This window comes from Mirounga leonina, unplaced genomic scaffold (genome assembly GCF_011800145.1).
Source record: "Mirounga leonina isolate KUSES-001 unplaced genomic scaffold, KU_Mleo_1.0 Mir_366, whole genome shotgun sequence".
Lineage (NCBI taxonomy): Eukaryota > Metazoa > Chordata > Mammalia > Carnivora > Phocidae > Mirounga > Mirounga leonina.
The window spans coordinates 18,442,766-18,469,994 of NW_023270709.1; the positions used below are offsets into that span (position 1 = coordinate 18,442,766).

Sequence of the window (27,229 nt, forward strand, 5' to 3'; positions counted from 1 at the left end):
GTGATGTGTGTGTGTGTGTGTGTTGAAACAGACTACCTTCCCTATATGCAGAGGGGATTTCCTGCCTGGCATATTTCAGAGCACATGGAGACAATACTTATTCTTTAGGACAGAGCTTCTGAGTCAGGCAGTGCTATGGGATTGAAACGCATGAGGTCTGCTGAAGTCACAGGAAAGCAAGTTTAAGGCCTGGGGCTGTTCTATTCCAGATGGAAAAGAATGGAAAAGGAGATGAACTTTGTTAGCAATTACAAAGTTTTTTCAAACAAATTCCTCATCTGTTTCCTCACTTGGAGTTTTTACCCACTACAGGAGAGCGAGATAAAACAAACAAAAAGGGTACTATTCCGGATTCCTAAGGGAACATGGAAGAACCCAGCTGTTTTCTTTAAAAGCATTATCTGCGCAAAAAAATAGATAAATAAATTAATTAATTAAATAAAAGCATTATTTGTGCTCCGACTGCATACCTCTAGGAGAAAGAGGATGATCCTGATAAGCTTGACCCTCTACTCTATCAGCAACTTGACTTTGCCCAGCGTAGATAGCTCTGTACCGCTATGCCTCCTCCTGGAAACTGGATGCATGAAGGACATTTATTTATTCACATTACCAAAGAGATTAGCTCCAAAGTTCTCTTGAACATTTTACAGCTCTCCAGCAGCTCCTCATTCTTCACAGGTAATTAACCTCTTGATGGGCTTGGAGCAGGAACAGTGTTAGAAGCCACAACACTCTGATGATAAGTTATAAACCAGGGGAGAGGATAATTGGAAAATAGATTTCCAGGCTCATTGGAAAATAGATTTCCATTTATTGACATAAGTACACTCAACTTTTCAGGAACATGTGAATCACAACACTGCAGCATTGGCAGGGACCTTAGAAAATCCTTCTGCTCCAACTGCTTTTCCCAATAATGAGAAAATGGAGGTACAGATCGAGTGACTTGTCCGGACAGACTGAACGCAACACAAATTCAGTGAGAGCCGTGTCAAGTCAGACCCGGCCACACAGAGTGGCATCCTCTTTCCCAGCCGGTCGCCTTCGCAGATGGTGCAGTTCAAGCAACCCGTGCCTCCTGCCCTTGGGTCACCCGATCACATGTTAGGAAAGATCTAGGAAATAATGACTAAGCTCTGAAAACTGAGAATGAGACAGAAGAATAAGAGGAGATAAGAAAGGAGGCAAAAAGACTCAAACTGCAACCAGACTTTAGTATTTGCAAACACTACCTGCGCCTTTCATTACCCTTGAATGAGTGTTGACATAATGTCATGCACACTTCGTGCTTTCCATAGAGATGAGGGGGAGGTTATGTCCAGGCAGAAATTCCCTGGAGGGATCACAGGTCCCAAATCACTATGGGCTCCTTTCATCAGGGCCATCCTCAGGCAGAGTGGCAAAGCTCCCTGAGGGCAGGAACCTTGTCTGTCTTGCTCATTATTAGATTCCCTAAACCTAGAGAGTACAAGGCACAAAGTGAGTACTCTGTAAAATTCACCAAAAGAATCAATATGAACTCCTATGAGACAAGAAGAAAGATGCGTAGTTTGGAAGTGCTAATGCAGTGCTATCATGCATGGTAGGAAAAAATGAAAAAAAAAAAAGCCTATTTAAAATTTAAAAGAATGTTGGGGTGCCTGGGTGGCTCAGTTGGTTAAGCGACTGCCTTCAGCTCAGGTCATGATCCTGGAGTCCCAGGACCGAGTCCCGCATCGGGCTCCCTGCTCGGCGGGGAGTCTGCTTCTCCCTCTGACCCTCCTCCCTCTCATGCTCTCTGTCTCTCATTCTCTCTCTCTCAAATAAATAAATAAAATCTTAAAATTTAAAAGAATGTTAAGGGGTGTCTGGGTGGCTCAGTTGGGGAAGCATCCGACTCTTGATTTCAGCTCAGGTCCTGATCTCAGAGTCCTGGGATGGGGCCCTGTGCTGGGCTCCGCACTCAGTGGGGAGTCTGCTTGAGGATTCTCTCTCCCTCTCCCTCTTCCCATGCTCGCTTTCTCTCTCTCTCTCTAAAATAAATAAATCTTTTTTAAAAATGTTAAAAGATGGGGAGGGGTTGTATTTATTAAAAAATGAGGTATGTTAAATATGTAAAGCACTTACTAAGCAGTTACCACCAGTTACCTGTATTAAGTAGGTACCACAGTTAAGCCAATAGAGTTCCTGTGTTAGAAAGAGCCTCCAGCCTGAAACACACTGCCAAGAAAGCATGGTAAAGGATGGCAGACAGTCACTGAGAAGATACCTTGAGCACACAGATATAAACCAAGCAAATATAGTTGGTATGGTGGACAAATGGCAGCTCTAGGTGCTACGTGTTCAGACGGAATACAAATGGTCACATTGTGTATTTTCTAATGAGCTCTGTGCAGTTTATATAATTCTTGGCAACCACTGACATCAACATTGCTCTTTGCGCTTTTCCATTCGAGCCTCTACTTTATCACAGTCACAAAGAAACTATATGACAAATAATTTGTATGATCACTTTGGGTTCTTGGACAACTTGCTAGCTCTCTAAGGATATGAAGTTAAAAGTCGAGACCAGTGCAGCTGGGTATAATAGTATTAATAAATGTAATTATCAGATTTGCCTATTTTCAAGACTCAAGAAAGACAATACATCCCATTAATACACACACATTCACACAAGGGGAAACATACTATAGCTTCTTGGAAAACTTTTAATATGGTTTGGCCATTGTGAATAAATGATCACCAAAACAATTTTAAAAATAAAGGCTACAGAACAAGCACTGTGTTGGGCGCTTTACACGTCCCTCATCTCATTCTTACAAAGAAATGAGGTGTTCTACATCTTTGTTTTAGAGATGAAGAAACTGAGGCTCAGGGCTAAGTATCTCAAAATGGCCGATCTGGGCTCAAAACTTCTGTCAGAATGATCCCAGACCCAACATACAGGCAGAGGTCTTTGCAGATAGGAAGATTCCCATAGACACGCCTCTTGATTGACCTCACACTGGTGTGTCTGCACATTGAGTAGCAGGATGGCATGAAGGGGAGAGCCTGGACCATGCAGCCCAAGCTCCTGGGTTCAAATCTCAGCTCTGCCACTCCCCAGCTGCATGCCCTAACCTCTCCGTGTGCCTCGGGGTCCTCATCTCTAAACATCATAATCATAATAGTACCCAAGGAACCAAGATCTACTTACTCACAGGGCTTTTGTGAAAATTAAATGAGCCGATAAACACACCACAGAGAACACAGTAAGCACTCAAAAATATTACGATGTGCCAATGTTTAGTAACCTTTGGAATGCTAACAAAAACACTGAATTCTGGAGTCAAGTGGCCTCAGCCATCTACATACTATGTGATCTTCACCAAGTCACTTAAACTTTCTGAGGTCTATTTGCATCTGTAAAAATGGGATGTCAGCTGCCATGCTTCATTCTTAGGATTGTCATAAGAATCAAACAACAGGGGCACCTGGGTGGCTCAGTCGGTTAAGCGTCCGACTCTTGGTTTCAGCTCAGGTCATGATCTCAGGGTCATAAGATCTAGCCCTGCATCGGGCTCCACACTCCATGCGGAGTCTGCTTGAGGATTCTGTCTCTCCCTCTGCCTCTCCCCCTTCTCGCGGGTTCTCTCTCTCTCTCTCTCTCAAATAAATAAATCAATCTTAAAAAAAAGAAATCGAATAATGGTCAAGTTATATGAGAGAGCTTTAGACACTTGGCAGATAGACACGTGTTCTATCTATACCACCATGTCCACAGGAATGATTACCATCAACTTTCAACCTCTCAAAACCAAAGAGATCATCTTTATCACATTCTCTCCTGCCTGCGAATTTAACATGGAACAGCAGTTCCAAAGTCTCGACACTGAGTTCCCTGTGATAACAGAAAAGGTCCGGTCAGCCAGGACTCAATCAGATGGAACTCTATTATCTGCCTCCTTCTGCACACCCACCGCGAGAAGGTAATTGATGTTCATCATGACCCCAGAGCACTCCAAGACTCCGGAGTACCTTCAGGAAAAGATTAAATTATATTCAGCCTAGTTTATTATAAAGTGTATTTAATTATACTCAAATTCTTTGAAAACTGGTGACCTAGGAAAAGCAGACAGTAAGTCACAGGTTCTCTCTGCTAACTGGAAGCCAGTCCTCACCGTCCTACCTCCAATCACCCTTTATCAGAGTTTACTGTAAAACACAGCCCACCCTGGGCTAGGAAAAACTGGGAATCCAGCATGCTAATTATAAAAGTCAGAAGAACCTTGCCCTGAATAATCCTCAGGGACCACTAAGGTGCAGAAAAATATTGATGTCAAAATCTTGAAACCATGAAAAACTTAAACTATGTAAGACTCCTGCATGTTTCGAATATGGTTTTCGTTCTTCTAATAATGAATTTAAACACTCAAACAAGGGGCGCCTGGGTGGCTCAGTCATTAGGCGTCTGCCTTTGGCTCAGGTCATGATCTCTGGGTTCTGGGATCGAGCCCCACATTGGGCTCCCTGCTCAGCGGGAAGCCTGCTTCTCCCTCTCCGACTCCCCCTTCTTGTGTTCTTTCTCTCGCTCTCTCTCTCTGTCAAATAAATAAATAAATAAATAAAATCTTTTAAAAATAAACACTCAAACAAGCAATAATGTAAAGATACCACTATGTGTGTATTATTATCAGCACCTGGAAGTGTAAAAACAGATCAGTAATGGTGAACATTACACTCTTTAGAGTGGGAAAAATAACATTTTGTGTGTTTAGTTTTGTCCCTTGTTTGAAAGAAATTAGGTGTAGGCTAGTGAGAAACTTAATACAAAAATAAAGTTATACTGTATTCGGGTTGTTAAAACTATGGCTGTTCGCCTTTGTTAAAATTATTTCAATGCGGTTACATCACCTTTCCAATTTAAAAACTGAGACGCAAATGTGAGTCTTCGGTGCCATATTTCAGTGTTAGGAGAAAAAGGACTGGTTGTATATTATTCCTCTCCAGTCAATATATGGCTCCCTTCTGGAGAATTCCTCACGAGAGGAGCCTCCCACCTCTGCCTGAACATGTCAGGTGATGCTGATTTCATTACCTCATCAATCAGCTTGTTCTATTTTCAGGCAGTCTTGAGGTGAGAATGTTCTTTCTCCAGTAGAAGAACTCTTAACTCTCCTTACCTTAAACTTCACTTCTGTTCTTAGTTCAAATTTATTTGGGTCCTTAGGAACCACTTCAGGAAGTGACTTCACTTCCCATCCGGTCCTTTGCTAGCCTCGCTCATTTTACCAGATAAATAATGACCTGCTTCTACTCAAATTTTTCACTATTATTCCCCAAGCCACAGTGGCCATTCTTCGTAACCATGGGCCAAACCAGCTGAAGGGCCGATAGCACCAAGGGTCCACGAGACTATGATGGGCATGGTCCTAAGGACGTTAGGGGACTTGGTGAGCTTTCATGGGACCCAGCTATAGCATATGGGACCCAGCTATAGCACACTGTTTCTATGAAAAAAATATTCTGGGTGGCTCAGTCGGTTAAGCGTCTGCCTTAGGCTCAGGTCATGATCCCAGGGTCCTGGGATCGAATCCCACATCGGGCTCCTTGCTCAGGGAGGAGTCTGCTATTCCCTCTCCCTCTGCCACTCCCCCTGATTGTGCTCTCTCTCTCTCTCTCACAAATAAAAAAATAAAATCTCAAAAAAAAAATATTCTGAGTTCCAAAGGTCAGGTTTATATTCTTTCCAAAAAAGATCTATTTATAGATCACTGCTTCTACTTTGGGGGAAAAAAGTGTTACACACACACACACACACACACACACACGGCATAATCTATCACTCTGTCCTCTTACCCATGTTATGAGCCCCATGAGTGTTTTGGTGCGTGCATAAAATCCACCAGTTCCTCCCCCCTCAGCTGAAAGAGCTGATGAGAAGCAGAAGTGGCAGATCCAACAAACCCATGCTCTTCAGGCTGCCCCCTCTCCTCTGCTTCCTGGGATAACGGAGCTGAAAAGAGCAGGCATGGGCATGGAGTCCAAACAGGCCTCCCGTTCTGCCTTGTTGAAGTCAACACTGAAGTCCTATACAGATGTCTTCTTATGGATTCATCTAGAACCACGACTGGCTGAAGCCGAGAAGGGACCCTATTTATTTTTATTTTTTTATCCAGTACCCATTTGGGCTGTTACTAAATAAAAAATATCATGCACACTGGCAGCCCTTACTTTATATATTAACATCCTATTTCACCTGGCACAGTCCTCCCCGACTGTGTCAGCCTTGGGCACCCAGAATGCGGCCGTGACTGCCTTGGGCCAAGCTGGCAGGTGGGGAAAGCAAGGGATTCAAATTAAGGTACACAGTTCAGGCTAGTAATTTTTATAAGCTTGGTTATCTGATCTCCCTCAAGTTTACAACAGATCAGACAGAGGCAAAGGAAAGGAGCTGTAAGACATGACAGCCAAGAAAAGTGAAAAGGACAGGGCTCCTGGATAGCTCAGTCGTTAGGCGTCTGCCTTGGGCTCAGGTCATGATCCCAGGGTCCTGGGATCGAGCCCCGCATCGGGCTCCCTGCTTGGCGGGAAGCCTGCTTCTCTCTCTCCCACTCCCCCTGCTTGTGTTCCTGCTCTCGCTATCTCTCTCTGTCAAATAAATAAAATCTTAAAAAAAAAAAAAAGTGAGTAGGATAGAGGCCGTGACATCAAGAAGAATTACGAGCTTCTGGGACATCGTAACTGTCCTATATTAGTGTAATCATTTCACAGAAATGACAGTAAATTTCAAGAAGAAGGATAAATTAATGTTCACTACCCTGCACTCTATTTAGGAAACTTTATACCACATTTTACAATAATTTTTTCCTGAAAATGTTGAGGTGTTATTTTTTCTTTCCTTCCTTCTAACAATGTCAGCACTTGATGCCTTTAAATATGCTGACTAAAATATACTATCTGAAAGCAGTTAATTCCAGGAGTATACAAAATTAAATATTTAAACCTTTACTAGGGAAACATGAGGGAACAAAAGTGACTAATCATGAAAGAACTCTGAAGAATCAGAGTGTTGCATTCTTTTGTGGAGAGGAACATTTGAATGAAAGGAAGAAATTTACTTTCTGACCTACTGGCCAGACGTCTGGTGGTCATACAGCCCCAGCGTTAGGTGGACCAAGAGAGTTTTTGAAATCTCTGTCACTGGAATAGTGGAAAAAGGGTTTTCTCCCCTTCTCATTTTCAAGGGAAAGGTAGTGTTGATCCTGAAAGCTAAGAGAGGGGAAGACTAGGGGCATTTTTCATGCAATACCTTCTCAACTCTTCTCTCTTAAACATCTTTGCTGTACGGATATGATACTTCTGTCACTAGGAGTTTTAAGGAAAATTCTGGCAAGGCTCACTGACTCCTAAGACACTGCACCAGGGCACCTGAGGTGCACCCACACCACCATATTAAAGTGGAGAGCCCCAGGGCGCCTGGGTGGCTCAGTTGGTTAAGCGACTGCCTTCGGCTCAGGTCATGATCCTGGAGTCCTGGGATCGAGTCCCGCATCGGGCTCCCTGCTCGGGAGGGAGTCTGCTTCTCCCTCTGACCCTCCCCCTTTTCATGCTCTGTCTCTCTATCTCATTCTCTCTCTCAAATAAAAAAAAAAATCTTTAAAGTGGAGAGCCCCAGTCGGGGGGGAGGGAGACGGGAGAGGGGTGTACCCACCCACACATTTTATTTTAGCTGGATTTCACGGACCACGTATTTGTGAGGTGATTTCGCTTTAGATCACAAATCGGGAAAATTCCTTGGTATATTATTAACATATTATCAAGTATGAAGGACAAAATAATTCCAAGTACAAGGATGTCACCAAACTGCTATAATCGCCCCATAGATGTCCCTAAGACCTCTCCCGACCTCCCATTCCCTTTCGATCCCAGTTATTGCGATGCTATTTAGAATATGGCTGTTTAACATAAGCATTTATTCCACTCTTTTCTTGTTTCTTTGCACTTAAATTTTTTAAAAAAATTTTATGGTGTCTGAAGAGCTAAGCCTAATTTTTTTCATTTTTAAAAAATTATTTTTGTATGTTATTTTTCCCCTCTAGTTGTCCCCAACTCCCTAAATCTCTCATAAAAGAGGCTAAACTCTCACTAGGCTTAATCCTCAAATGTTTCCAATTTACTCACATAGAGGGGGGGAAAAAATCCACCTCAACATTTTCAGGAAGAAATTATTGTAAAATGCGGTATAAAGTTTCCTAAATAGAGTACCCATAGCGAGTAAATGACCAACCTGCCTTTCCAAAGGGACCAAACATTTCTGCCTTCTGACTTTCTAATACATTTCTAACAAAGCCAAATGGGGATGAAACAACAATAAAATCAGTCTGTTCACAACACCTAAGGACAAATAAATAATCAAGTCCTTATGGCAATCAACCAATCAAAAGCCACAGCTCTCCTGAGCTCCAGCTACTAGGAGGAGGAGACCCCCCAGGCCCCGGGGAGCTTTGCCCAAGGGACAGAAGGTGGTCCCTTCCTGCCAGCCCTGGAGATACATCTCACCCTCAGTGCCTTACTATGGCTAGAATACCAGGAGAGAGTGTTTGCCCACTCCAATCATCTCATCCCCATGGCACAGCGAGAGATTAATGTCATAGAGGTAATAGGGGCAAAAAAAAAAAATGGCAACCACTTCCATTCAGAATGATTAACTTTTCACCTGCATTGCAGACTTTATTCATTATTTATTTGAACAGCACCTGGAAACTCCACATCTGAACGCATCACTCAGTCATTCGTGACTTGCACTGAAGAAGGGCTTCACTGATCTCTCACTTGAGTAACCCGTGAAGGGCTCGAGAACAAGAATGTGTCTGAACGGTCCACACAGGACCTGCCCCTCCCTACCTCCCCCACTCTGCCTCCCGAGACCTAGGAGGTGATGCTTCCTCCTTCTACAGCCACACTGAACACAATGCTGGGCTTTTCTTAAACAAATAAACCTTTGTCTAAAGAGGATTAAAACTTCTAGATAGGGCACACTGATAATCATTAAAGTCTGTGTGGCATGTGTACGTACACTTTCCATTCTATATGGTAATGCCATTTCATTGAGGAAATTTTTTTTTTAAGATTATATTTATTTATTTGTCAGACAGTGAGAGAGAGCACAGGTCGGGGGGGGGGGGGTGGCAGCAGGCAGAGGGAGACGCAGGCTCCCCGCTGAGCAGGGAGCCTGCCATGGGGCTTGATCTAGGGACCCTGGGATCATGACCTGAGCCGAAGGCAGCCGCTTAACCCACTGAGCCACCCAGACCCCCTGAGGAAAGTTTTTTTTTATTCTTGAAGGATGAGAACAATGACATTGAAATCATACATTTTCAAAACCAAGCCATTTAAAAAATAATCCCAATAATAGAGAAAGATCCTAACTGAAGCTAAAAAGCGATGCCCAGAGAAGAAAAAACACTGAGCTAGGAGTCTCTGGAGAGCTGTTTTTCAGCCTCGGCCCTCATACAAACGAGCCGTGTGTTGCAGGGCTAGTCACTTAACCTCACTACACCTCAGATTTCTCATCTGTAAAATTAGAACATTCGGTTAGATTAAAGCCCTTTCATCACTTCTAAAATTCTGATTCTATGATTGTCCTTCCAATTCAATAAAATGAAATACGGTGTTCAATACTGCTTTCTTTTCCAACTAAGCTAATTTTTTTAAAGGCAGAAAAGCTCAACTATGCCAAGAAAATATAACCACAGAGGAATTTTTTTTAAATTTTATTTGTGCAACACAAGGTCTGTCCAGAAATTAATACCTGATCTTTACTTCCAGAAAAAAAGTCCCCTTTTTTTGTTTTCTTCTGTGCAATGTTCAGTTCACCACTAGACAAGAAATAGTATTTGCCTGTGGAAGTTCGTCTGTATCTGCTGATCTGTTGTGTTCAAGCATTCAGCAGCTCGGTGGCAGAAAGCAACTTCTCTATTCTTCACTGTTACACTGCATTTAAAAGAGCAACAAAAACAGCTCCGAAACACACAAGCAAAAATCTTGCTGTCCTCTTGTTTTAAACAGCTGCAAACTACAGGCTAATCTCAGAATCTATGACCTCACCACCCAACGTTTTACAAATTGAGTAACTACTTCCCTGTCCGTTACTACTCAAATGACAAAAGTGAAAACAAAAGGGCGCAGCAGAGCCCTGCAGGTTAGGTTTGTGGGTGAGGATGCAAAAGGAGAATAAGCAGGTCTCACTGAATCCAGAGGCACATTCCAAGGGGGTTTTGGGGAGGGCTGACCCGTCTGTTTATTGATGGTTTTACCCCCTTGGCTCCTCACCCTGAAGCCTGAGAACTGTTTGTGGGTCTTGATAAAGAGGCTTCTCAAGCACAGCGTGACTTCCAGGGAGAGAGCTGAGCCAGACCACACCATGCAAGCCAGCAGGACAGATACTAAAAGGTGATAAGACGCAAAAGAAGCACTTGTTTTCATTAATGCAAAACCTCACCAACTTCCTTAGACTTCCCCAAGTGAGATGTCAGACTCACATGATTTTGAAGAAGAATCAAACGTTTTTGCCTCTTGGAAGAGAAACACATTCACAATTCAGTACTTGACCACATAGTTCATCAGCATTTAAAAAACAAAAAAAGTAAGTTTCCCCGGGGTAGGAAGCAACACAGTCCAGAGTTTAAAAAATAAAATTCTTCATGTGCTCAGGATGAAACACACTACTCAAAATAAACGGAATGACACCGAAAATGATCTGCTTGCTGAATGAAAAGAAACGCTATTCTAAGTCAAAAAAAAAAAAAAAAAAAAAACGATTATGAAGCAACGGGAGCTTACTCTGTCTTCTTCAATTACAGTTTTAAGGAACCCATGTGGCAGGCAGTTCGTGCTTTTTAGCTTCCCTATATACCAATTCCGGGGTCTTCTCGGACTTTCCCATGGTGGCCCCTTCCTGCCAGCCACGCTGGTGACTTGGGCAGGCTCTTCGGAGCGAGGTGCTCAGCCCTTTAAAAGAATGAGCTTCGGCAAGGATTTGGGAGGCTCCTTTCTCTGTATCTGGGGTACAGACGAGAAAACACTCCTTGTTTCTGCCTTATGTTTCTGCTGGGCGCACGTCTCGCTGTGTTCTGGACTCCCTCCCCGCTCCCTCCCTCCCTCCCCCCTTCCCTCCCTCCCTCCCCCCTTCCCTCCCTCCCTCCCCCCTTCCCTCCCTCCCTCCCCCCTTCCCTCCCTCCCTCCCCCCTTCCCTCCCCAGGGCCATTCCTGGCTGATCAGAGGGGGCGGGAGGGGAGGGCCAAGTTTAACCTTACCAGGAGATCGGGTTGTCTGGTGCCGAACAAAAGTCCCCAGATAACGGCTGAATCGTGGCCATTTACAGAACAGCATAAGGCTACTCCTGTTCCTTTTACTGTTGCAGTTGCCATGGCCGACCCAAACAATATACCCCAGCTCCGCCATCCTCCGGCTTCCTAACCACCTCCCACAGACCTCCAAGGCGGGCAGGAGGAGGTGAGAACTGCTCACCGATGGGCCCGAGAGCCTGGAGAGGAGATCTAATGGGCAGGTCAGCCCCAAAGGTGTGAAGTGGGAAAAGCAGACATTCTGTTCTTAACTGCCAGGCTCTGCTCGCCCCGAGTTTTCACCCAATTTTCCGAAGTGGGAAACAGCTCTGAAGAAGGAAAAGCAACTGTCTGAAACCCCAACTTGAGAAAACAACAATCACCTTTAAACTTGGGTTTTACTACAATCAGCAAAACAAAGGGGGGGGAGGGGAAAAAAAAAAAAAGGCAGGAAGATCCTGGGGAGAGTCATATCTGAATGCAGGCAAGACAGCGCTGAATGTCGGAGGTCACAAGTAATAAACAACAATGTTGTGATTTTCTTGTTTAAAACAAATTCCTGGTTGAAGGAATTTAAAAAAAAAAAAAACCAGACACAGAAACCACACAAAGAAGGAGGGAGAGGGAGACAAAGATTACCCTAAAAATAAACCACCGATGAATTTTTTATAACACATTTTGAAACTAAAGACAGACCAGCCCAGGGCATTTCTCAGGGGATGGAACACCTGGACTCTGGACCCAGCTCTGCCACTGTCCCTCTCAGCGAGTCATCACTTAATTTGAAAAAGGGGGGGATGGAGTGAACTGTCCTTAACTTCCCTTACAACTCTGAAATTCACCTTATAACCTCCATGAGCAGTACTGCAAGTAGGTCTGCCCCAAATCACATGAATAAGAAAAAAGACGCAGGAGACCACCATCTTCATTCTAACAGCGGTATTGCCGGGCTGTGGGGTTAGGGATGCTGCTTCCCCACTTCCCAAGGTGCTTAATTTGGGAGACTTGCCCCTAAAATAAAAAACTGCCACTATAGGATAGTCATAACATACATCACCACGAATGGACTTAATGTCGCGGAACCCCCACATTAAAAATGCTTAACACAGGGGCGCCTGGGTGGCTCAGTTGGTTAAGCGACTGCCTTCGGCTCAGGTCATGATCCTGGAGTCCCGGGATCGAGTCCCGCATCGGGCTCCCTGCTCGGCGGGAAGTCTGCTTCTCCCTCTCCCGCTCCCCCCTCTTGTGCTCTTTCTCTCTCTCATTCTCTCTCTTTCAAATAAATAAATAAAATCTTAAAAAAAAAAAAGCTTAACAGGGCAAGTTTTATGCTGTGAATTTGTAGCACAGTAAAAAAAAAAAAAAATCTATATAAAAAAAGGGGACATGATGATGGGACCCACATTGCAGGAATGTTCTGGAAGGGGGCACCGCATTAAAAATTTAAAAAAAAAAATTTTTTTTTTTTAAACATGGTGTTTAGCTTTCATTTCCTATCTATTTTAATTTGGTCTCTGGGGTCTGCTGAGCACAGTTTCCACTTGCACCCAGGCAGGAGAGAAATGGCTCATTTGCTGTCTCACAGAGGAGTTCCTTCCCTGTCTTTGTTGCCCTCTCCCCATCCCCACAAAAACTGTCCTTCTACAAATCACTCCTAAGAGCTCTGTGAGGCACTCCCTCGAAGAATCTGCACAGATCAAAATCTCAAGTGCTTGCTTGCCGAGGGACTGCTGTAATTTGAGGTGTTGCTTCCTTTTAAAGAATAAAAAGCAGATGCTCTAAGCTGATGAAAGTAAATGTCCTTTCAACACGTCTCTTTCTCTCGCACTTGAAACTCTTACCTGCGAGAAGTGCTTCTCACACTCAGGTCATTTCTGCACTTTTTACTTTTTCTTTGAAGGCGCCGAGCAAGAGCAACGTGACTCTCCACCTGGGGGGTAATGTTTCCTGACAGGGAGCCTCCTGAGGGCACCCCACACAAGGGCCTGCAGGCTGACAGCGGCCCGAGTCCAAGCGTGGCACGAAGGACACCGTCTCCCTCCGTTGGAGCTAAAGGAATCCAATGCTTCTCGGCAATCCTGACACGAAGTCTCAAAGCCACATACACGCCTTAGTCATTTCTAGACTTCTGCACAAATACATACCTAAGAACTCACTCTCCAAGGACCCCGGTGTGAACTGAGTGGGGGGGGGGGCAGTACCAGAGGGACCAGTGAATTAACAGGTCTAATCTTAGCCCCACTACTACTTTGGAAACCTCACGACCTTGCCACCTTCTCTCTGTTAAAATGCACAGAGTGGACCCAAACCATCCTAAAAGCCCTCTAAGCTGGATCACTCTGTGAGTGCGTGAGATATAAATATGGGACAACTGCCCAAGGCAATTTACACAGCAAGTCAAAGACAAGGGGGCAACTGGAGGGGTCAGGGGAAACCAGGGACCCGCAGAGAGTAATGAAATCAAGGGCCCTGGCTTCCAGATCCACCTAAAACCATGAGTAACCCCACTGTGCTGCCCAGCCCCATAGGAGGTTCTGGGGAGACGCAGAAGGAAGTCTGGTCCTCAGTGAAGCAATGTCAGGGGCGGACTCTGAAATTCAATCATGGAACAGAATATAATCAAGTAAGTTAAAACATCTAGTTCCATTCTTTGATTTAGCAAACAAGTAAGCTGCAGAGGCCCCTTCTGAGGTCTAGACCTATTTAGCCGAGGAATGCTGGACACCTCCACCGGGAGGCCTTCCTTAGTTCTTCTGCCAGGCTCCCCAATGCAATGGAGTGGTGTCACTGTCCACCCACTTGTCCAAAGCAGAAACCCTGCCCTCTCACTCACCTTCAAGTCCTTAGGTCCTGCCTCATTAACATCCCTCCAATCTGCGGGCTCTTGCCCCGTCTGTCATTTCCACTGTCACTCCAAGCTCCCTGAGAACAAGGCGCCTGAGTGTCCTGGTCCATGCGGGATCCTCAGCACACAGACTGGTGATTAGCAGGGAGCAGGTACTCCACGGTGGTTATTTAACATGACATTCCTCTGTCACCTGAGTTTCTATAACTGTTTCCTCTCTGGTCTCCCTGCCCACCACCTGGTCCCTTTTCATGCCACATGCACAGCACTAGAAAAATGAGGTTTCTAAAACACACACCTGCCTTCTCACATCCCTGCCTCAGGCCCTTCAGTGTGTTTGGGGTTTGCTTTACATTTTGGATAAAAGCCAGGTTCCCTGATCTAGCCTTGAACCTCTCCAGGGCTGTCAGGCCTGCCTCCCTGACCTGCTTGTTGCTTCTTCAATCTGCCCATACACCATTCTGCACTTTTTTTGGTCTCTCTTTGCACATGCTTATCTAAACTACTCCTCATTCCCAAAAGCTTAGTTTGAAGGACATGTATTGTGAAAGCCTCCTGTGACTCCCTTTTTCCCCCCAGTCAGTCTGATTTAGATGCCCCTTCTCTGTGGTTCTGTATTTTGTGCAGGTATCCATGAAGTATTTGTTAAATTAATGAAGAAGGGGGGGAGAGAAGGAAGAAAGGGGGAAGGAGGGCCAATGAGAGAGAAAGAGAGAAGTTCAAAAGAAAGAGAAGCCCCTGAAAGAATTAAGTGTTTCTTAAAAGGTTAAGAAAAGCAGTTAGTGTCAGAACTGGGACAAGAATCCAGGCCTCCTCATTTTCTCTGATGGATCTTCTTCCAAATCCAGCCTATAAACGTTTTCTCAAGGATCTCTTCTCTTTCTCACTCTACTCCTGCTGGAAGACCTCCTACAGTTTTACTTACTACTCTCAAATCCCTGTCTCTTATCAGACTATATCCAATTATCTGCTATCTAGATGTCCCATCGGCAATTCAAATTTAAAGTGACAAGGAATAAAATAAAATAATTACGTTATCCCCTGCTCTCCAATGCAAAACAACAACAACAAAAACCACTTCTTCCTCCTGGATCACCTGCAGCCTTCCTACGCCCATTCATAGAGAGTCGTCTGAGACAGAAATGTGGAAATCAGCATTCAGTTTTTTAAATTATCACTTCTAGGGCGCCTGGGTGGCTCAGTTGGTTAAGCGACTGCCTTCGGCTCAGGTCATGATCCTGGAGTCCCGGGATCGAGTCCCGCATTGGGCTCCCTGCTCGGCGGGGAGGCTGCTTTGCCCTCTGACCCTATCCCCTCTCATGTGTTCTCTCTCATTCTCTCTCTCTCAAATAAATAAATATTTCCACTGTCCTTTCTCTCACACTTGAAACTCTTACCTGCGAGAAGTGCTTCTCACACTCAGTCAGGTCATTTCTGCACTTTTTACTTTCTCTTTGAAGGCGCCGAGCAACGTGACTCTCCACCTGGGGGGTAATGTTTCCTGACAGGGAGCCTCCTGAGGGCACCCCACACAAGGGCCTGCAGGCTGACAGCGGCCCGAGTCCAAGCGTGGCACGAAGGACACCGTCTCCCTCCGTTGGAGCTAAAGGAATCCAATGCTTCTCGGCAATCCTGACACGAAGTCTCAAAGCCACATACACGCCTTAGTCATGACTTCTGCACAAATACATACCTAAGAACTCACTCTCCAAGGACCCCAGTGTGAACTGAGTAGGGGGTTAAATATAAAAAATATTTATTTGAGAGAGAGAGAATGAGAGAGAGAGCACATGAGGGGGGGGGGAGGGTCAGAGGGAGAAGCAGACTCCCCGCCGAGCAGGGAGCCCAATGCGGGACTCCAGGATCATGACCTGAGCCGAAGGCAGTCGCTTAACCAACTGAGCCACCCAGGCACCCCCGAGGCAGGAACTTTCTAAAAGATCAAGTCACTTCTGGTTCCAAACAAGATGGGACAGTTGCACAGGCTGCAGACTGATGCCAACCTCAGAGTTATGCCCATTCACTAACACAAGTACTCAGGGAAACTCTTGGAGAAATTCAGGAGGGGGGAAATTGGGGAAAACAGCAGCCTGAGACAGGAGAGGCCTCATGGTTATGAGGTGGGGAGTAATTTGGGGAACAATAAAGTCACTGATAAGTCTTAGAAAAAGCTAAGTTTAGGTTAAGACAAAGGTGAGCACTATTAAATGTATTCTTTTAAACTACCCGAAGAAAATTCAATCTATCCAAAGGAAGGAAGGGAAGGGGGGTAAAAAAAGAAGCAAAAATAAATGGCAAGTAGAAAACATTAGACAAAACTAAAAAGTCTTAATAAAAATAATAATAATTGGGTATAAAGTCACTAATCCAATAACAGAGACTAGCAGGGGCGCCCGGGTGGCTCAGTGACCTGAGCATCCAACTCTTGATTTCGGCTCAAGTCATGATCTCAGGGTCGTGAGACCGAGCCTCACATTGGGCTCCATGCTCAGCATGGCACCTGTTTAGTGGAGCCTGGTTAGGATTCTCACTCTCCCTCCCCCTCTCCCTCCGCCCCTCCCCTATTCACACTCTCTCTCTAAAAAAATTTAAAAAAACAGAGACTAGTATTGCATCTAAACTATACACAGTATGTGGGGGAAAACAGTGATCCATTTAAAAGGAAGTATAAAACAAAGATGAAAATAAAGAACTAAAAAATATGAATGAAATAAAAACAAACCTCAGGACAGCACCTTTATTAGCAAGTAAATGGAATGTGAGGTAAAAAGCATTACAAATGACCACAAGGGACGTTATATACTGGCAAAAGGAATAATCAGTGAAGAAGACTGTATGATCATGAACACATATACATCTAACAAAATGGCCTCAAAATATTTAAAGCAGCACCTATGGAGAAAATCAGATAAATCAAAAAATTAAAAATGTAGTTAGCAATCAAGAAAAAAAAGACAGTTTAAAAACTCCCCATATTGGGGCGCCTGGGTGGCTTAGTTGTTAAGCGTCTGCCTTGGGCTCAGGTCATGATCCCAGGGTCCTGGGATCGAGCCCCACATCCATCGGGCTCCCTGCTCAGCGGGAAGCCTGCTTCTCCCTCTCCCACTCCCCCTGCTTGTGTTCCTGCTCTCGCTATCTCTCTCTCTCTGTCAAATAAATAAATAAAATCTTTAAAAAAAAAAAACAAACCTCCCCATATTCCTGGAAATTAAAAATACTTACTATTAAACAACCCTGAAGGAAATAAAATGGAAATAAAATACAGATCCTCCTTGAATTACAATGGGGTTACATCCTCATAAACCCACTGTAGGATGAAATTATCCTAAGTCGAAAATGTATGTAATAGGTGTACCCTACCGAACATCACAACTCAGCTTAGTCAACCTAAATATGCTCAGAGCACTTATATACTTATATACTTTACTGAGAGTGAAAACCAGAATGGTTGTACGGGTACAGAATGGTTATCAGTGTATGGGGTTGTCTACTCTTGAGATCAGTGGCTGAGAAGCTGCTGCTCCCTTATCATGGGAGAGCATAGCACTGCATATGCTAGCCTGAAAAAAGATCAAAATTCAAAATTCTAAGTGTGGTTTCTACGAAAGGCATATCGCTTTTGCTCCGTCATAAAGTTGAAAAATCGTAAGTCAAACCATCTTAAGTCGGGGACCATCTATACTGAGTTCCGTAACAATGAAAGTATTTATTATATATCAAAATCTGTGCTGTGTAGCAAAAACTAGAGGATTCGCGTCAAGTTGTAGACAAGGAGAACTACCAGAGCTAAAGGACCATTTAGGGTCCTTTATTCATTAGGAAGATATGATAATCCTAAAAGTGTGTGCACCTATTAACAGAAAAGAAGAAAAATTTCAAATCAATGATCTAGAAAAAGGAGAATAAATTAAACCCAAAGTAAGGACAAAGAAGGAAATAATAAAGACAAGAGCAGAAATCAATGAAACAGAAAACAAGCAACATTGAAAAGATTAATAAAATTGATTAACTCCTAGCAAGATTAATCACAAAAATAAAAAGAAAAAAACAAAATAACCAATATGAGAAATGAAAAGGGGGATATTTTTAGAGATCCTAAAGACACTAAACAGATAATAAGGAAATATTATAAACAGTTGATGCCAATAAATTTGACAACTTAGATGAAAGGAACAATTTCTTGAAAAGTGGGAAACATAATTTACCAAAATATAATGAAGAATAAATTAAAAATGTGAATAGTCTGCTCTCTGTTAAGAAACTGAATTCATTATCAAATCCTTGGCACACCATGATTCAACTGTTATGTATCCTGATTGTGGTGGTAGCTATTCAACTCTACACATGTATGAAAACTCAGAAAACTGAATACCATAAGAAAAAAGGACATTTTACTGTATATTTTTAATCATATTGTAATAGTTTTAGAACTTTCGCACAAAGAAAACTCCAGGCCCAATGGTTACACTACTGAATTTTGCCAATTTTTTTTTAAAGATTTTATTTATTTATTCGAGAAAGAATGAGAGAGAGTGAGAAACAACATGAGAGGGGAGAGGGCCAGAGGGAGAAGCAGGCTCCCCACTGAGCTGGGAGCCCGATGCAGGACTCGATCCCAGGACTCCAGGATCATGACCTGAGCCGAAGGCAGTCACTTAACCAACTGAGCCACCCAGGTGCCCATATTTTTTTTTTTAAAGATTTTATCTATTTATGTGAGAGAGAGAGAATGAGAGAGAAAGCATGAGAGGGAGGAGGGTCAGAGGGAGAAGCAGACTCTCTGCTGAGCAGAGAGCCGAAGGCAGTCGCTTAACCAACTGAGCCACCCAGGCGCCCCAGGTGCCCATATTTTACCAACTTTTTTTAAATGAAATAAAATCTTACAAAAATTCTTTCAGAAAAAAGTGAAGACAGCAACATTCCACCACACATTTATGAGACCAACATAACACGAACACCAAAACCTAATAAATACTACACAAGGGGAAAAAATTAGAGACAAATATTCTTAATGGGCACAGTTGTAAAAATACTCAATAAAGTATTAAAAGAATAGGTAAGAAGAATAGTGATAACTTCATAGAAATGATAACTTTTTCTTATCCCAGAAACTCAGGGTTGGTTAAACATTTAAAATCAATCAATGTAATTCCCCAGGACAGAGGGAAAAAGCTATACGACATCTTATTAGATGTAGAGAAAGAACTACATGAAATTCAAAATCCTTTGCTGATAATAACAGACAAATAAACACCCCTCAGAAAATGAGGAATAGAAGGAAACTTCTTCAAGCCAATAGAGGACAACTATGAAAATCTTAAGAGTTAACATCACAGTTAATGGTGAAAGTGTGAATGCTTTCCCCTTAAGATAAGGAACATGGTTATGTGAATTTAGCATACAAGGTCAATAAACAAAAATCAACTGTATTTCCTTATCTAAACATTAAATAATTTGAAAATAAGATTTAAAAAAATTAAATTTATTATAGTATCAAAAAACACAAAATATGGTTAAATTTTACAAAAAAAAGAAAACACGAAATGCCTCTGCAAAAACAGGGAAATATTATTGAGAGAAATTAATAAATAAAAAGACAGGGAGATATAGTATGTTTTTTTATTGGAAGTCTCAAAGTTGTTAATATGTCAATTGTCCTTAAATTGATTTCTCGTAACTCAATGCAATCCAAACGTCTAAAAGGCTTTGTTTTCAGCTGTACAATTTGTTTTATTTATTTTATTTTGTTTTGTTTTTAAGTTTTTATTTTAGTTAACATACAGTGCTTATCACAAGTGTACTTAAAAGGTTTTTAAAAAAATTCCAAGTCAATGCTTAAATTTACATGGAATCCTAAAGAGCTAGAACACCCAAAACAATCTTGAAAAAGAAGCACAAAGTTAGAGGAGTTACACTACCAGACTTACCATAAAGCTATTTTAATCAAGTCAGTATGGTAATGTGAGTATAGCATGCAGATCAATGGAATAGAAGAGTCTTGAAACAGTACGAACACAGTCACCTGATTTCTAACAAAGGCAATAAGGCAATTTGATGAGGAAAGAAAATCTTAACCATAATTGTTTCATACATTTCAATAAATGTATGAAAAAAATTTTGAACCTTGACCCCTACCTCACACCATACATTAAAACTAATTTGAGATGGGTCACAGATTTAAACAGTAAGGCTAGGGAGTCCTGGTGGCTCAGTCGGTTAAGCGTCTGTCTTTGGCTCAGGTCATGATCCCAGGGGTCCTGGGATCGAGCCCCACATTGGGCTCCAGGCTCGGCGGGGAGCCTGCTTCACCCTCTGCCTGCAGCTCCCCCTGCTTGTACTCTCGCTTTCTCTTGCTCTCTCTCTGGCAAATAAATAAAATCTTTAAAATAAATAAATAAATAGGCTAAATTTAAAAGCTTCTGGGAGAAAACATAGTAAAATATCTTAGTAACCAGAGGATAAACAAAAGTTTATAAAGACACAGAAAAATTATTTATCTTAAAAAATTATAAATAGAGATTTCATTAAAATTAAAAACAGCTTATCCAAAAACACAGTTAAGAAATGAAAAGATAAGGGGTGCCTGGGTGGCTTGTTTGGTTAAGCGTCTGACTCTCGGTCTCAGCTCAGGTCTTGGTCTCAGGATCGTGAGTTTGAGCCCCACATTGGGCTCCATGCTAGGCATGGAGCCTACTTAAAAAAAAAAAAAAAAAGAAAAGATAAGCCAAAACAGTGGGGAGAAATGTGGTAATGCATATATCTGACAGAGAACTTATATCCAGCATATATAAAGAACTTTTACACATCCAAAAAAGGGACCAACCCAATTTTTTAAATGGCCAAAGGACTGGAACAGACACGAAACAAATGGCCAAAAAGCACATAAAAAGGGTGCTCGACATCATTAGTCATCAGGAAATGCAATTAAACCCATGTGATATTTCACTTAACCACTCGAACAGCTAAAATTAAAAAGAACAAGAACACTAAATATTGGTGAGGATTTGGAATGACTAAAACTATCACACACTTCTGGAGGGAGCATACAAGGCTACAACCACTTGCTTTTTATAAGCAGTTTCTTATAAAGTTACACACCTTCCCTATGTCCCACTTAATTCACTCCAAAAAGAAATAAAACATATGTCCACAAATACACAAGAGTGTTTATAGCTTCCTTCTTCATAACAGTCAAAAAGTGACTATAACCCAAATATCTGCAAACAAGTGAATGTATAAACTATAGTGTACATACCCAGTGGAATACTGGTCAGCATTTTTTTATAAAGGTTTATTTGTTTGAGAGAGAGAGAGAGAGAGGATGAGTGGGGGGGGGGAGGGGCAGAGGGAGAGAATCTCAAGCAGACTCCCCGCTGAGTGTAGAGCTATCATGGGCTGGATCCCACCATTCATGAGATCATGACCTGAGCCAAAACCAACAGTTGGATGCTTAACTGACTGAGCCACCCAGGAACCCCTATCCTAACCAGCATTTTAAAAAAAATCATCAAGTCTTGGGGTGCATGGGTGGCTCCATCAGTTAAGCGGCTGACTCTTGATTTCGGCTCAGGTCATGATCTCAGGGTCCTGGGATCCAGCCCCACGTTCGACTCCACGCTCACCGTAGAGTTTGCTTGGGATTCTCTCTCTCCCTCTCCCTCTGCTCCTACCCACCCACACCCTCAAATAAATAAACCTTTACAAATAATTAAAAATAATGAAGTCTTGATACATGCAACAATGTGGGTGAATCACAAAAATATGTTAAACAAGAGATTGCAGATACAAAAAAGGTACACACTGAATGATTCCATTTGCATGGAGTCCAAGAACAGACAAAACTCATTATGATATGAGAAATCAGAGCAGCGGTTGAATATGGGGTGATAGGAATGGACAGGAAGGAGGAAGAAAGACCCTCTTTGGGGTGATGGAAATGTCCTCTATCCAGCTCAGGTTGCTGACTGCAGAGAGGTACCCATTTATCAAAACTCACTGAACTGCACATTTAAGATCTATGTTGCCATTTGCCGTATTCTTCCTGAATCAAAATGAATGTATTCATTAAAAGAAAGAGGTACCTTCCATCTGGAGGGTCTGCCTGGGGATAAAGAAATAGTGAACAGAGACATGCTTCAGTGAAAAAGGCCATACAAGGGAGCGGGTAAGTGAGAAAAGCCAAAGGCAGAGGAAGAACAGCGGTCTGGCAGAGTAAGAAGAGAAACAGAGAAAACTGAGTCAGAAGGGGAAGGTACAAGCCAAACAGGAAGACACGAGTGAACTGAGCATCAGAAGTAGAAACTAAGAAGCATATAATTGTATTTCAAAGTAATCCGGCTACCACATTAAACCCCAACAAGAATCCCAGGCAATTTTATTTGGAAAATTGCTCTCTTCTTCCCTCAATACCTCCGTTAATCAAATCAGAAGCAAGAGGAGGGGCATTCAGTGGAGGTAGGAACCTGCATTCATCCTTTTTTTTTTTTTTTTTTAAGTCAACTACCTTCGACAGAATACCCCTCCAGGGCTAATATCCCACCTGTGGCACCTGATCATTGATAAACATCCCAACATCAACATCACTGCAGTTTGCCATTTATATATTTACATATACATGCTACACTAAGGAGATTCACAATCTATTCATTCCCTTAGTAAGTGAATGAAACTACGATCACGAGTCCTTAGAGGGAGTATCTTAGTTAACTGAAGCCCAAGCTGGCCTCAGGAACCAGAGATAACATTTCTCCTCCTTCCAGTTGAATTAATAAGACAAGCAGGAGATGACTCACACACACAGTTGATGAAGAAATTAATGCCAAGTCTCCACCGCTTACTCATCCCCTCCAGAGAAAGAATCACGTAGACGTATTAACCCTGTCTGAAAAAGTAGATCCCATGTGAGCAAATAAAACTTTACCATACAACAGAGCCATAAGGGATGAGTAGGAGGGTTCCTGTCCAAACCCTCTGAATCTAGAGGGACGTCTACATGATTGAGTTTCAATAAGATTGCGCTAATCAGCACCACTTCCTCTATTTCAATTTAACAATGCTGGGTTTACAGGAATAGCTTTCTGAGACATTCCTATAAAATTAGCTTACTCACTGCATTTTTAAAAAAGGAGAACAGAGCCAAAAGACATCACTGGCCTCTGGTGCACATACATGTGTGAATAAGCATCTCAGAGCTCTGGCTGAGGCTGGGTAATAACAATTTGTCAATGTTATTTAGGGTGACTTAGGTGAGAACTGCTTCATCCAAAATCACTTCGTGTTTCGACTGGCTGAGGTATCAAGAGAGAACCAAAGATTCAGGGAAAAGGAAAGAATCTCAAAAAACATCTAGTCCAGGTGATTTTGGTGTGTGTGAGTATGGGAGGGGGTGGTGAATACTGAACTCCACTGCAAGTTTTCATACTGCAAACAGTTCTCCCACCTGCCTGCTAACCACCCTCACTCTCACAGTGTGGTGTCTGGGACGGCCACACCAGGATCCCGAAGGAATGTGTTGGAAGAAATGTATATTCTCAGGCCCCACCCTATTAAATCAGAAACCCTGGGGGTGGGGCCCAGGAATCTGTGGTTTCGCAAGGTTTCCGGGTGATTCTGATGTCTGCTAAGTTTGAGGACCACTTGCCCTTGGGGATGCTCCTCTGACCCACTATCTCTGAACCCCACATCTCTGTGTTGGATAGACAAAAGAGTGAAGATTCAATTGCCTTACTTTCATAGTACTGGGGTCCAGAGAGCTTTTGTCACCTGCCCATAACCACAATGTTCAAGAACAGCCAAGCCAGCACTGCAAACTCCTATGCATGGCAATTGATAATCTGTTCGGAATGGATTTCCAAAATAACCCTGTGAGGTGGTGGGAACTGTTCCGATTATTCCTCATTCGCACATGAAGAAGCTGGGCTCGGGGAGGCTAATGACTTAGTCAAGTCTGCTACAAAACTAAGTGACAGAGCTGAGACCCATTTCCTGATTTCTGGATCAGCATTCTTGCTGTTCACAGTGAAGGCTGGGCACCTCTACAGTGTATACCCATGCCCGTGTGCAAACACCCACGTGTGTGAGAATTCACAGATTGAGAAACAATGGTAAATAACAAAAAATCATATGCCTTAGCCTGGGCTCTAGTTCCAATTATTAAAAATAGTTCAATAAAATATAATAGTCAAATTTTGACTGGCCCCATCAGCACGTACGACTGCTACTCTAATTTCTCACTCCCACCCACCTTGAGGAGCTAGCCCCCATATCACTAGATATAGAACACCATCTGACTGAGGTGAAACACAGTTGGGAGGGCACCCACTACCATGAGCATTTGTAAACAGCTACTCAAAAAGACAGGAATGGCAAATCCCTTAAGCCCTTCTGATCCGTTCCTCTTTGTTGTTGGTTTCCTTTTCAGCACTTATTAAAAATATATATATTCATTTTGGGAAATAGAGAAATGACAAAGAAGGAAATAAAAATCTCTCACATGACACTTAACACTTATGCTGTCTGACTTTTTCTAAGCACAGATGTATAAATATTTAATAATATGTAAATTTCCCTTAATTTTTTCAAAAATTGGAAACCCCACACACATTGTCTTGTACACATTCCTTTGAAAGCTCTAGTATGGGGATAGGCTAAACTGCAGGGCTATCCTAAATCATAACCAAACAACATACTTACATTCTAATTCTAGTTTTGACATGTCCCAGAGAGGAGTTATTAATTCATTAAACTAATAAAATAAATTTACCCTAGGTGAATTCTTATCTAGATCAATTCCAGGAATTAAGAGTCACGGAATTTGCCAGATAATTCACCTCATATGGTGCCAAGAAGGCATGCCATTAGGTTTCGGTAAACTCTAGTCTCTGCCTGGTCCCTTGCTTTGGGTGTAAAGAGAAGCTGGGTTCATTTTCTGCATCATTGCTGGAGGTGAATATATACTTTCCCATCCTCTCCATGCCCCCTACCTCTGCCCTAATCCAGGCCCCCATTATTTCTCACTTGGATAACAAAAGGTCTTACGACGTCCCCCCCCACCAAAGTCATCCTCCACACTGGGTCAGATCTAAGATACATCTGCGCATACCACCAAAAATAGTAACAGCTTATGTTCTTGAGCACATCTCATGCTACGCACTTTTCATACATTATGATGTCTTTGCAACAACCTTAAAAGGCAAATGTTATCGATTTGCCATTAGAGGTAAGAACTCTAAAGCAACTTGCTCAAAGTCACACAGCCAATAAAATTTGGAACAGCTGGACTCTGCGACCTGTACCATTTGCTAACTCAAAAAATTTCATGACTATCTGTCATCAATAGTGGTAGTTCCCAATATTATTTTTTAATAAAAAATGCTGCAGACTTTGGGCAATAGATATTTTTATTCAGCATCTGACCAAGAAAATAAACAACGAGCCAGAAGCTACTATTAACTTATAATATTTCAAATGAATTTTTGGTTGATGAATCACAGCATCAGCCAGCTACATGTATTTGGGAGAAAGCTCCTATATCTGTGTTTGTGATGTTACTTATTAAATCTATAGACGATGCTCCATGTACATATCAACAAGTAAGAACTGTGGTCTCCCATGTGTTCTGGAATCTATAGGTCAGAAACCTCCAGAATGTGAACTAGAAGTCTTTATCGTGAAATACCATGGGCTCTACAATTTGGCCCCAATCTACCTTTCCAACTCTCTAGCCGTGGTTGACGTGTATTCCCAAACTCCACGCCTAGCGGGCCATTTCTGCTGCCATTCTATGCCTAAAGGACTCCATCTCTTTTGCGACACAGCTCAAACATCTCCAACCCTGTGGAGCCACGTCTAACAACACCACCACCTCCTCAAGGCCGAATTAACACATCCTTCCTTGCATGATCACGGCCTCCTGTGTGCAGCCCTATTAGGACATCTAACACACTGCACAAAAGCATGCACAACAATCTGGCCGCTCCTCTCATCTAAACTTCCTGAGGGTAAGGGCATTATTGACTCATCCATGTCTTTAGCCCTTACCTCCATTCCTAGATCCAGCAGGTACTTTTTGTGAGATTCATAAAGGAGTATCGGTGCCAATCTGGCTGGTGAATTTTTTCTGGGGAAGTCAGTATGGAAAACAGCGCCTGCCACTAGCGAAGATTTACTTCATTATGTTGTAATGGCTGATCGCCCGTAAGCCATAAAACTCACCAAAGTAGGAGGCAAAAACTCACGCTAGGAATTGGAAGATCTGAGTTCAGGTTCTACACCTTCCCCTCACCAGCTCTGTGACCTTCAGGCGAGTCACATTCTTTCTCCGATCCTCCATTTGTTCACTGAATGGGGGCAGGAGGGCACAACAGGGCGGGTGGGGGGGCGGGGGTGGACGGGGGACTTCTAGTTCTTACTTGCAGCAATGATGACTTGCAAATTCTACAGACCAGGGTTGGCAAACATTTTCTGAAAAGGACCCAAAAGTAAATATTTCAGGCTGTGCTGGCCTACGGTCTCTTGCGCAACTACTCAGCTCGGTTCTGTGGTTGTAGCGCGAAAGCACCGGTAGACGTTAGATAAATGAATGGGCATGGCTGTGTTCCAATAAAACTTTATTTACAAAAAACAGTTGGCAGGCCAGCAGGCCGTCGTCTGTCTACGCCTGGTCTGGACCAATGCCTCCATGCTGCCCTGCCATTCACAGTGCTTGACCGAAAGGTATAGTTCGTGGAATGCTTATCCTAAAGTCACCAAGGGACTCATTAAAAGTACAGTGAGGGGCGCCTGGGTGGCTCAGTCGGTTAAGCGACTGCCTTCGGCTCAGGTCATGATCCCGGAGTCCCTGGATCGAGTCCCACATCGGGCTCCCTGCTCGGCAGGGAGTCTGCTTCTCCCTTTGACCCTCCTCCCTCTCATGCTCTCTGTCTCTCATTCTCTGTCAAATAATAAATAAAATCTTTATTAAAAAAATAAGAAATAAATAAAGTTTCATTGGGCGCCTGTGTGGCTCAGTCGGTTGAGCAACTGCCTTCGGCTCAGGTCATGATCCTGGAGTCCCGGGATCGAGTCCCGCATCGGG

The 27,229-nt window shown here is 43.0% G+C and overlaps 1 protein-coding gene across 11 annotated transcripts in view; it reads right to left on the minus strand.

The window, feature by feature from the left end:
• Positions 1-27,229, minus strand: part of ATXN1 (ataxin 1) — a 400,118-nt gene that overhangs the window by 330,084 nt on the left and 42,805 nt on the right. Inside the window, exon 1 of one of the 11 annotated variants that reach the window (XM_034985729.1) lies at positions 10,506-11,119. The exons of the other annotated variants lie outside the window; for them this stretch is intronic. The gene's annotated coding sequence lies outside the window, so the exon portion shown is untranslated. Of the gene's footprint in view, positions 1-10,505; positions 11,120-27,229 lie in introns of those variants that run through there. 11 annotated transcript variants of the gene reach the window in all.